This window comes from Hyaloscypha bicolor (assembly GCF_002865645.1).
Source record: "Hyaloscypha bicolor E unplaced genomic scaffold K444scaffold_57, whole genome shotgun sequence".
Lineage (NCBI taxonomy): Eukaryota > Fungi > Ascomycota > Leotiomycetes > Helotiales > Hyaloscyphaceae > Hyaloscypha > Hyaloscypha bicolor.
This window is the reverse complement of record NW_020194559.1, coordinates 1,128,743-1,142,025: the sequence shown is the minus strand read 5'-3', so window position 1 is coordinate 1,142,025 and position 13,283 is coordinate 1,128,743.

Sequence of the window (13,283 nt, the reverse complement as noted above, 5' to 3'; positions counted from 1 at the left end):
ATATATGTTTTATAGTATAAGAAGTTATAATTATATTAGGAAGAGCTTCTGGAAAAGTTTATAGCTTTAATAAAGTAATAGCTAAAAGAATAATTAATAATTAGTATAGCTATATACCTGTTTTATTTCAAGCAAATAAAATATTTAATTTAGATATACTTTTATCCTAAACAGGCTTGAAAACAGACTAAAATATCCTTTTTATTAAAGAAGAAATATCCTTACTAGTATTTAAAAGCCTATTAATCTCGGTAAAATAATAAGTAGAAAGTAGTAAAAAGTAGCCTATATTAAGAGATTAAAGATAATATATTAAATATAGAGATAAAATAAGAAGCAGAATTTTAAGGTAATTATATATTCGTATAAACTCTATATTAATATAGCTAGAATACCTATTTATAATTAAAAGCCTTTTCCTATATCCTGCTTTCATATAAGTAGCGGGATTAAAAACCTGGGTAAGATATACTATATTACGAAACCGGGCTCTGGGCTTGGAAAGCAGGTAAAGTAGCTCTTAATCCGAGGATTCTAAACTAAGAAGGGAAGCTCATAAGTATAGTATTACGGGTACGGTATTCAGGGCTTGGAAAGCAAGGTAGAAGGTCCCTTATAAAGACGATTTAAAGCTAAGGAAGGGAAAACTAGAATATAAGAGGCTGTAAGAGAGTATATATACCCTATAGTATACTAGTCCCGAAGGGGTTTAGCCTTCTAAGTATCTCTAGTATATTCCAAGCATGCTTCCCTAGCAAGGCGGCCATATTACGTATGTCTAGGAGGCATCTGGTATCTGGCAAGGCATTTCAGATACCGGGTATCTGGGAATTATAATATTACTCCCCCCTTTAGAATAAGCTCGTTCCCGAGCTTTGTAAAAGCCGTTAATTCATCCAATTTCGTACTATTTTCCTTTCCAAAGTGTCTCGGATATAGCTATTACATATAAAAGGCCAGTGCCTTTATTATATAACCTAGAAGGATTTATTATTATTTCCGTATAATTCTAAATAAGTATTGTTTTTTATATAGTCTAGCCAGTATTACAAAATTATAGAAGTCCTAATATATTAATATTATTATTATAAAAACTCTATAAAACCAGGGGGCTATTACTTAGTACTAAAGCTAAATACTATACTGGATCTTTATTCTAATTAATCTATTAAATTCTATACTTTAGCCTATTTCTTACTAGCTTAATTATAATAACCCGTTTAATGCCATACTTTATTTACTATTCTCTAGTATTAATAGGAGTAGTTCCGGGTTTACTTAATCTAGTAAAGAATTCTGGAGATCTTTTTATAGCTTCTCTATATAGAAAACTAGATATATCTTTATAGTTTCTGGTAGTTTTAGAAGAAATAAGTAATTATACTATTCTAGAATCTCAAATAAGTTCTTTATTTAGTTCCTAAGTTTCCGGTTCGGATAATTGAATTTCTAGTACTTTATAATAACTTATATTTTATTTCCTATTTTGAAATTAATTAGATAATAGTATTTATTAGCTTATACTATATATTATTCCTATACTTACTTTATATAGCCTTAAGTAAGTTATTATAATTTATATAATTAATTTACTAATACTTTAGCTTTATTTCTATTTAGCTTCTTTTTAAATAAGTTAGCTTTAATAAGAGAGTTCTAGTTTAGAGAAATATAAGGCTTATAGCCCTTTTTAGTTATAAATAAGAACTAGCTAATAGTTTCGTACTAAAGAGAGGCTTATTAATAATTAATTATAGTAATCTATTTATTCTAGTTATTCTAGTAATAATTAATATATAGGTATAATCTCTAATTAAAGTATTAATTAATAATATTTATTTATTTATCCGTTTAGGAATAATTAGCTATAGAAAGCTTAAGCTTTATATTAATTCTTATATAGAATTTGCTTTAAAAATCGGATATAAATTAGGGTCCCTGATTTAATATAATTATTTCTGGAATACTTATTTAATATATTATATAAAATAAAAATAGAAATACTAGCTATTTAGCTATAATTATATCTTATACGGGAATTATAATTAGATACTTAAATAAGTAATTTATAAATATAATAACTATATTATAGCCCGATTTACTTTCTAGATAGCTTTTAAAATCTATAATAATATATTATTATAAGTAATTAGGAACTAGAAAGAAATAAAATAAACTAGGCTTTTTATTTCTAGATATATATAATCTCTTATAAATATAGTAATTACTATAGTATTAATTAATATCCTTATCTATAGATAGCTAGTAATATTACTTCTTTAATAGCTAATAAAGCTTTATATATCTAGAATATTTAGAAAGGGATTTATTATATACTTTATAAATTAGGGTAATCTATAAAGATAGTCCGGGAATTATTTTATTCTCTATAATATAAAGTCTTCTATAGTATAAAAGAAGGCCGTCTTATAATATCCAGATATTACTTTTAGCTTAGGCTATTATATATAGCTTTTCTAGATCTAATAATATATAATTATTTTATAGGATCTTATTTATAAGTTATAAACTACTATATTTGGCGGGAGTCTCTAATAATACTTCTATAGGGGCTACTATAATAGAGTCTATTAGTAAAGCTTCTAAGAAAATACCTTTTTCTAGAAGAATTATATCTTTAATAAGAATATTCTTTTCCGGAAAGTCTTTAGTATATATTTGGTTTTCGGGGCCAAATTCCGGATTAAGTAAGCCGACTTTATAAAATATTACTATAAGCTATAAGTTATAAATAATTTCCGGATTAATCTTATTTTTAGAGAGAAATACTTGAGTTTATAGCTTTTTTTTAATCTGGCCCTAAGTATTTACTTTATTTTATTTTTATAATAAAGTATTTATTTATTTATTTAATTTTTTAGAATAATATATAAGCTTAAAATAATAGTAAAATAAGAGCTTAGCCTATTTAGCTTATTAAAAAAAGAGCTTCTTAGTAGTTATAAAGTATTCTAAAATATAATAATTAGAATAAATCTTAAAAGAAGTATTCTAAAAACTTTTTAGCTTAGTTTTCTATTTTTCTAATACTCGAATTATAATAAGTATTTCCTTATTATATATATTATAATTAAGCTTTACTAGAAGTATAGTTTTAGAAAAATAAGCTATAGGATACTAAAGGCCTATTTCTGGATCTTATTAAAAGAATAGGCTAGTAATTACTTTTTTAGATATATCTATTTTTATTATTATAAATAGATCTAAATTATAGTATTATAAAACTAGAGTAGAAATTATAGCTTTCTTTAGGCAAGTAAAAGCCTTTTAGTATTACTTGAATTATTTAAAGGAAATATTATTTTTTATAAATAAGATAAGAAATTTAGTAATTCGCCTATATTTTCTAATAAAGTATTTATAAAAGTTATAGAAGCCAAGAAAGAACTATATATCCTTAACTATTTTTAGGAATTACTAGTTATATATTACTTTAACTTTATTAGGATTTATTTTAATACTAGATATAGAAATAATAAAGCCTAAATATTTTATATATATAACTTTAAATTCCGATTTTTTAATATTTATTTAGAGACTAATAAGATATAAGTAATCTAGTATTTTTCATATATATTATTTATATTTTACTAGGTTCTCTAAATAAATAAGAATATTATTAAGGTATATTATATAAAAGTTATTTAGATATTTAAAAAGTATATTATTTATATAATATTAATATATAGCCGGGCTATTTATAAGGCCTTTCTAGAGAATATTATATTTATATACTTTATAGTAAGTATGAAATATTATTAGCTCCTAAAAGTTCGAGTCTATAGCTATATAATAGAAAGCCTAATAAATATCTAATTTAGTATAGATCTTGGCCTTAAATAATTAATTTAAAGTCTTATTAATAAGAGAAAGGAAATATTAATTCTTTCGAATAATATTATTTAAATAGTAGAAATTAATATAAAAATATAAACCTTTATTTACTTTTTTTATAAAAAGAACTAGTAAAGTAAAAGAAACCTAACTAGCTTTAATAAAGCTTTTAGTTAGATTATTTTCTAAGAAATACTTGATTTCTAGAAACTCTTAAATAAACTATTACTAGAGGAATTAATATCTAATACTCTCGGTTTTCTTTAGGCCTTTAATCTAAATCTTATAGTTATATAATCTATAGAAAAGAAGAATATTAGATTTCTTTTTAGAAAAAATAGAAGTATATTTCTTGAGTTCTAAAGGTAATATTCTTTATAGCTACTAAAGCTTTATTTCTTCTAGTTATTAATTTTCTGGGCCAGGAATAGCTTCTTTTTCCCGAGCTTTAAGCTTCTTATTAATTTTATAGATAGAGATTTAACTAATAATATTATTTTTTCTCTTAGTTATATAATTAAATACTATAAAAGTAAGAATAGCTAGGTCTAATATTTGCTTTTTATTAAGGACTTCTTCCCGTTTCTTTAGCTTTTACTTGGGTATTATATTTTAATTAGGCTATAAAAGCTTCTTTTCTATAGTCTTATATAATTTCCTCTAATTAGTTTAAAAAAAGAAAAACTACTTTAGAATAAAAGGTTTCCAGAAATAGCTTATAATAAAATCTTATTAATTAGTATTCTTTTAATACTTCTTATTAGATTACTTCTCTAGCTATTATTATAAAATACTAATAATATAATTAAATTATATAGATTTAGGCTTATTCTTTAGTTATATAAGCCTATATCTTTTATAATTAACTAGAATATTAATATATATTTTTTATTTTTTATTAAGAATAATATTATAATTTCTAAGATTTAGGATAATTATAGATATATTAATTAGAAATAAGACTTCTATATATTTCTTAGTAGATTTAGCTAGCTTTCTATTAAAACTATATATAATATAGGATAAGAGAAAGAGTTATAATTCTATTCCTAAAAATTACTCTATAAGCTAAATAAGCTTTATATTAATAAAAGTATAACTATTAGCTCTAGTATTAATAAGAGAAAATAACTTGATTTCTAATTTATTTATATTAATAATATAGGGTATTATAAGAGTATTTTTTCCTATTAGATAAATTAAGTTAATCTTTACTAAATTTATACTATAAGCCCCTAAAGTAAAGACTTTTTTTAGAAGTACTTATTTCCTGGTTCTATATTAGAATTAGAGTTCGAATTCTTTAAATACTTTACTAAAATAATATATTCTAGTAAAATAGGAACTAAATCTGGCTTAATTCTAGAAAAAGCTATCTTGGTTTTTTTATTATATAGAATCGAATAATATTTAATATAGTAGCCAAACTCGTTATAATTATAGTATTTAATAATTAAGAGATCTTTAGTCTTTATAAGATATTACTTATATTTATAAGGAAATATATACTTAATAAAAGTAATTAATATAAGCTTTTTAGGCTTCTTTTTAGGAATATACTTTTTAGGAATATCTAGAAATATAGTACTAGAAGTAAACTTAGATAAAATAGCTTTTACTTTCTTATACTTTTTAGTCTTTTTATATATAGCCTTAATTTACTAATTATTAATAGTATAGTATTAAGTAAAGCAAGTAGTATTAATAAAAGAATTATTATAATATATATATATACTAATTTCTAAAGCTTTAATAAGAGCTTTTTATTTAGTTTATATTTAATATCTTAAAAACTAATATTGCTTTTTATAAATAATTATAAGAAAAGAATATAGAACTCCTAAAATACCTAACTAGAATATATTTAAAACTTACTAAAATTATAATAAGTATTCTATATCTTATTAGAATTAAAGTATAGCTTCTTTAGGTAAGAATAGAACTTTAAGAGCTAATAGTATTAATTCGAACTATCTTTATCTATATAAGAGTTAGTTAGGGCAAGAGTATTACTAGTAAGTTTACTAGAAATATAAATAATCTTAAGATTCTCTAAGAAATATAAATTAGTATTTCCTTATAGCTTATTTTTAATCTAAACTAGCTAGTTATTAAAAATAGTATAATTTTTAGTAAAAAGAGTTAGATCTAGGAGCTTAGTAACTCTAGTATTTCTAAAAGAAATATAAGATATAAGAGATTCTAAATAGAAATAAATAGGAAATAGTTCGGAATTCTTTTAAAAGAGGTTTAGAATAGCTAGAGTAAGTAAAATAGAAGTAGTTAGAGCTATTATAAGCTAATCTACTATAGTTATATAGTATTTAATATTATTCTCGAGCTTAATATTATAGAGTTTAGTATTCTTGAAAGTAGCTTTATTATAATTATAGGTATTCTTATATAAAATAGCTTTTTAAATATTTTTCCGATAGCTTTTTATAATAATATTAATATCTGAGAATAAGATATCGGGTTCCTTGGCCTATTTATATAATTCTCTGGTAATAATATAGTCTTTAATCTCTAGAAGCTTTATAATAAAAGTAGAGAATTCTATTTCTATAGACTTGTTTATAAATTCTCTAGGAATACTAATAAAACGTTTGGTTCGGGAAGGGCTACTAATAGAATAACCTGAACTAGTAGGAGCTTTACCGGAAGCCTTAGCGGAAGTTAATATGGTTTCTGGTTATATAATATCCTGAGAAATCGACTTATTATACTTTTTCTTTACTATATCTTCCCTGGCAGTCTTATTACTAGTATATATATAGGGCCTATAAGGTTATAAGATAGGGCTTGAGGGTAGTAGTCAGGTTACTGGCCTGTATATACCTATTACTCTAGGACTTGGTTAAAGAGTAGCCTTTTATTTGAGGTTCTTTGATTTTCGGGTTTTTAGAGGGGTTTCTAATATACTACTAGTATATATTTATAAAGATATAAATACTTGATTTCTCTAAGGGTTCTGAAGCTTTTCGCTTTTGTTATTCTGGAGTCTATTACTCGTATTTCTGAGGTTCCGTTATCTTGGCGGCGCCTATATTTCTAATAGTTCTGAATTGGTTTATTTAAAATCCTCTATAGGATTAAAGGAAGTGAGCTTTGAATACTATTACGGGTATAGTATTCAGGGCTTGGAAAGCAAGGTAGAAGGTCCCTTGCGAAGACGATTCAAAGCTAAGAAAGGGAAAACTAGAATATAGGAGGCTGCGAGGGAGTATATGCACCCTATAGTGTACTAGTCCCGAAGGGGCTTAGCCTTCTAAATATCTCCAGTGCATTCCAAGCATGCTTCCCTAGCGAGGCGGCCGCGTCACGTGCGTCTAGGAGGCATCTGGCATCTGGCGAGGCATCTGGGAATCGTGACATACAGGAGCTTTGGTGTTCTAAATACTAGCCAGCCGTATGCGTTATCGCGATCACGTAATGCTAAATTTACTAGTGAAGCGGTAGAGCGTAATATACTATACTAAGGGCATTAGATAACTATTTATTTATACTAGATACAAACCAGGCATATTCTCTCTTTTTTAAATCGTCTAACTAGCTATCCTAAAGATCGCCAGAGACTTCTTTATAAATAAGAGCTAGTAAAATCTTTGTACTATTTATATAAATAGAGTCAAGCAAGCTAATAAACTCTCGCAAGCTATCTTGCTTTATTACTATAATTTTCTTACTATTATATACTTGTTTTATTATTATATACTTTATTATATATATAATTCTAATTAAAAAACCCTTCTTGTCCTAATTCTATATGTTTTCTGCCATAATATTATAATTCTCGATTGCTTTAATTAACTAAGTAGAGAGAGGGATATTAGCTATTTTATTTATAAAATATATAAGAAACGGATAAAATAATAAAATTAAATACTACTAAATTAAAAAAGAACTAAATATAGGGCCTATATTCCGATTTCATTTACAGATTATTAATATTCCGTAAATAAAGGCTCTTAAGACATATAGAGTAATATTAGATAAAACTAGCCGTCTAGTTCTTGTTTATATTGCCTCTAATAATCTCTTCTGCAAGGTTTTTAATAATCTATAAGGTTAGAAGAAGCCTATATACTATAAGCTTATTAATTTAATTAATGAGAGCCTCTTCTTATATATCGGTAAGAAGTTTATAGTATAGGAAGGTTACTTCTTATCTGGAGGTATATATCCCTTTATACCTTTATATAAGGATAGTACGCTCAATACTAAAATCCCTAGCAACCTGGCTATAATTGGGTATTAATTACGTATTCAGTGCATTAATCACTTTCTCAATATCTTATTCGCTGACTATTTTATCGAATTTTAAAGATGGTGGGATAATTTTTGGGGGGGTGTGCATTCAGTGTGGGTGTGCATTGACCTTGGATCTCGGTTACCCCGTCGGCCGATCGGCCCTCTGTCTGCAGGTACAAACAACCAAATCATCCTCAACCAAACCCATCCCGCTTCCAAATCAAGAGTTCTTAGCGACCAAAAGCTGCCACTACTCCACGTCCCACTGCAAGTAAGCCAACTCCAAACTTACTCCCCGAAGACTCCTTGGCGACGAAGGCCGAGTTCGATTCGCAAACGGATCCGGAAACTTGCTAACATCACTCGCAGTCATATTGAGCGGGAGTATCGATTCCATCCAAAACGGAATGCCCGTCTATTTGGACAATATGATGAACAGCAGTACAAATTCCATTAGCGTCCCATCTTTCACGCGGTTGGAAGGGTTGCCCCAGAATTTGTGATCACCCAGTTTAAGACCACAAACTGGGAAACTTAGGAAATAAGTACTACGAGGAAAGCACAGAAAAACCCAGTTGCACCAGTAGACGACAGGTCGCTGAATATTCAGAATTGCAGGTGAACTTCAGTCTGGGTAGGCTGCGTTTCCAAGCACCCTTGGCTTCGTTTTTTCTTCCTTTTGGCATTCACAAATGAGCAAAGGTGTGGATGGGAGCATTGAGAATCTGGGACCTAACCGCTTGAAAAGAGCCACGGTCTTGTTCTAGTCATGTTGTGTAACGGCGGAAAGAGATTTTCCTATTAATATCCCAATACAGTATTATTGGGCGGCATGATCCTCCATCCCTGTTCAAGGCTGAGACATTCACCCTCAGCTTGGCTTTCCTGGCTGATAAACAGCTCGGATGATACGCGGGGCTATCTTGTCCCACACGCTTTGTCCGAATTGGCTCTGTTGCATAACATTACGTTCAGACTGAGGAGACATGCAAACTGAGTCGCTGAAGGCTTGAAGTTATTCGGCAGCTTTTATAGCATGGCCCACCCTCTCTTGGTGGCTCCAAGCTAAGGCTATTTCGAGGCTCTCGAAATCGTTGTGCTCACTTCCTCAACTCACTGCTTAGAAATCACACTTTATATAATATGGTCGACTGTGCAGCCGGTTCGGTACAATGCGGCACAGTTTGCGCCTCTGTACTGACGGATACCTTCAACTGCGGGTCATGCGGAAATGAGTGTCCAATTGCTGGCAGCAATATACTAGCATTCTGTTCAGATGGTGTTTGTGAGAAGGGTCCAAGCTGTCCTTCCGGATTAAGAGCTTGCGGAACAGCTTGCTATGACTTCTCAACCGATACCTACAACTGCGGAGATTGTGGTCTTAAGTGCGCTGTTGTTGGCGGTGGTGGATTGGCAGCCTGCTCAGCTGGTAGATGCATCTCCATCGCAGCAATTTCCTCGTCAAGCCCCACAAGCTCCCCAACGAACTCGATAAGCTCCACAAGTTTCACAACATTCTCGATGAGCTCGACCATAAACACAGCAAGCTCCATGCCAGCGCAACACAGCCCGAACGTGGCCCCAGGGTCCGCTGCTGGCATTGGACTTGGTTGTGCTATTGCCGGTGCCCTACTGGCTAGCCTTATTATCTTCCTCACCCTGGTCCGTCGAAAGCGTCGACAAGCAAGCTCTCGGCAGCAGCACTTTCCATCAGAAGGAGGAGGGCTTGGCGCTGCCGAACTTGGATGAAAACTTATCATACAAGAGAAACACGACGTCGCAGAACTTGGAGGAGGGCATAGGATATGAGAGGAAGACGGCGTTGCGGAGTTCGGAAGAGGACATAATGTATGAAAGAAACCTGTCGCCGAAATTGGTGGAGGATAAACTATATGGGAAAATATGTTGCTGAACTTGGAGGAGGGCTGAGGGCATCATCACCGGCACCGAACACAATCCACCGGTTCAAGACGTCGGATTTTAGTTTCAAGATCCCTCACAACCGTGTACTCAGCATACGGAGAGTTCGGCTGGCAGAATCTAATGTCAACTTTGAATTCCCCTATGACTTTGACCCACGCAGAACAGCGCATTATTACAAGGGCCAGTTATGAACTCTCTTCTACCCGATTGACATCTAGAGTTCCGGCGATGATTGCAATTGTAACCCTGGTTGGTACTCTAATTACTGCTATCTTTCGCACGATTAAGTAGATCAATCCTGGTATTACTCGAGTTTACAACGAAACGGCGCACACCATCGCCGTCGTTTGCATCCTTTTCGTAACCATCCTGCAGGTGTGGTTTGGAGCGAGAATCGGAACTCTCACCAGACGCTGGGACAATTTATATCTTAGAGACCATAGAGAGGAATTGAACACTTTGGACATTCTGGATCGTCAAATCCTGCCCCTTTTCCCTCCCCTCCAACTTGCCACAGGCGTGGACTTGGGTTTCCAAATGACTTCCTGAGCGGATTGCGATCTTCTTCTCTCGCTATCCATTGCAGCACACAGAATCACAGATAGAATCACTTATATTACCAAAGAGCCAAAATGGCGCGGAAATAGTGGGAACTTCATGGGCATCAACAGCTCGTGGAGTGTATTCCATCAATGACTCTAGACAGTTGTGCTCCAAGCCATTCTCAGTTGTTAGCAATAAGTTTCTTCTTCGCTGTTTGTGGGGCCTGACTTCCAGCGTACTTCTTGTCAGCGTCAAATACCGCAGTAAAATCAAAACTCGGCATCGGTTGCCGTTCATTAAGTTAGATTGGCATCATGATATGCTGGATTTTGAGCTTCGCACTTGACGGCATCGCTCGACGGTGGGTCTGCCAATCTTTCGCCTTCCAGGTTCCAGAGGATAAACTCAGAACGATATGAAGGCGGCCCATTGCTAAAGATGCATTCGTGACCTCTGTGGTAATCACTCTCGTGTTGCTCGTTCAGGTTGGAACCTACAACTCCTGTTGGTGTAGATCATCATTTCACGAGATTGTTAACACGATGGGCTACACAGACAAGGAGTGGGACAGAACAAAACTTTTATGGTCTGCCCTCCCATTAGGTGGCCTCATAGTTAACCTTTTACTTATTTCGTGGGTCGAGTTTACGTCCTGGGATGTTGATGGTCGGTGGGCATAGGTACCACGGTTTGCCGGGGTTTTAGTTGAACCATAGTATCGCTTAAGTTGAACTATATTATCAAACTCTGCATATGCTCGTTTATTTAGCTGAACCATAGTATCGCTTAAGGAAGCGAGACAGCTAGCCGAGCAAATGAATAGGTTTTGTGGCCATTATATTTTAGGCATATGCTTTCCTTATACTCTGCATATATATAGGCTATAAGCTATACGGGCTAGGAAGGTTGGGGTTAGTCCCGAGCTTGCGAGGGGGCTTAGGGTCAGGGGTTAGGGTCTGGGTTAGTCCGGGGGGTTGGGGGGCGGTGAGAACCCCCCGGCATTGGGATATATTAAAGCGTAAAGGCTCTATAGATCAGGGTTAGCATATGCTAGGCATATGGATTCTATATGCCGAGCATATGGGTTTTATATACCGAGCATATACTTGAGTAATAATAATAATAAAGCATATACTAAGCATATGGGTTTTATATGCCGAGCATATGCTTGATTAATAGTAATAATAAAGCAGGATATATTCTAACTTACTTATATGCTTTTTGGTAATGAGGGTAAAGCATATGCTAGGTATATGGGTTCCATATGCCAAGCATATGCTTGAGTAATAATAATAGTAAAGCAAGATATATTCTCACTTACTTATGTATTTCTTAGTAGTAAAGGTTAAGCATATGCTAGGAGTATGCCTGGCGGGCCGTTGGGAGGAGGTCGGGGTTGGAAGGAGGGTGTGAACGAGGACTGGTGTCTATGTATTATTAAAGCTAGTAGACACAGTGTGGTTTTTGGTGAGGGAAGTTGAACCATATTATGGAAAATACAAGGGTATTCTCGCTGCTGATAATATGGTTCAACTTAAGCGATACTATGGTTCAGCTACTGGCTCCGGTTTGCCCTACAGGGCGGAATCCCTTTGTGAAAGAACGAGAAGGAAATGGAAGCAGAATGGAATCTACTAAGAGGTTCTGTCAGAGAAACAAACAGCAACGTGAATTTTGGAGGGTGAGGTGGGCGTGGAATTAAGGCTGATTCCAGGTGGACCAAATCTGTCAGATGACGAGCAGCTGATCTTGCCTCAAAACGGACCAAATAGCTGAGAAGGCAAACCAATTGTGGCTGCTTGGAGGACGACCAATATGTCTCAGGCAATTATTAGATTTCGCAGCTGTCTTTGCTTCACTGGTAGCATAGACTGGGGACCACTCATTATAAAGAATCGACACGGTTCTATTAGTGTTGTCGCTGTTCTAGATTTATTGAGATCACATGGCGTTACAAACAGAATTCTCTCTCCGTGAATGATTATAAGCAATCTAATTTGACTTTTTTTATTTTTTTTACATAACTAGGGGCGAGAGACCACAGCTGAACACGTAACATTATCTCATCGACACTGGGTTAGCAGCATAAGAAAAGTATCGAATAAATATGACAGGACGAGAACAGATAGAGGATAGGTACATGGCGTCAGGGCTTATATGGATTAATGTGTTCTATAACTTAAGCCTAAGGCCATTCGAATTAATTTATTAAGGATTATGACACAAAGCTCAGCCTAACTCCCTAAAAACCTTCCTTGCTTCACTCAAAAGCCAACACAATACTCTCCATGTTTGCCTCCCTCCTCATCTTTTGTTCGTCCCACCCGATTTGCCAAACCAACGTCATTCGCCACAACCTCTTTTCCATCTCGCACAGCCGACAACTGCAATATATGAGCCACAGTTCCGGTCCTGTCGCCATCTGTCTCCGTTTACTCTACGACATAGGATGGATAAACGAGCTGGCGATTCGTGAGTGTGAGGCGGAGGTTGCTGAATATGTAGTCATGGAAGGAGTTGAAAGCAAATGGCATCCCACCGCCACTAGCTGAGTTGGTACTTTTATTCTCGCAAAGCTCAGGAGATCCGGGAAAGCGGTGGATGAAGGGGGAGTACTTTTCGTTCACATGAGCAGACCAATTCCGCTTACATGCTATTTCTGCGATATCATCTTGGTCTTGAATGGAGATGTCGAAAAAGATGTTTAAGAT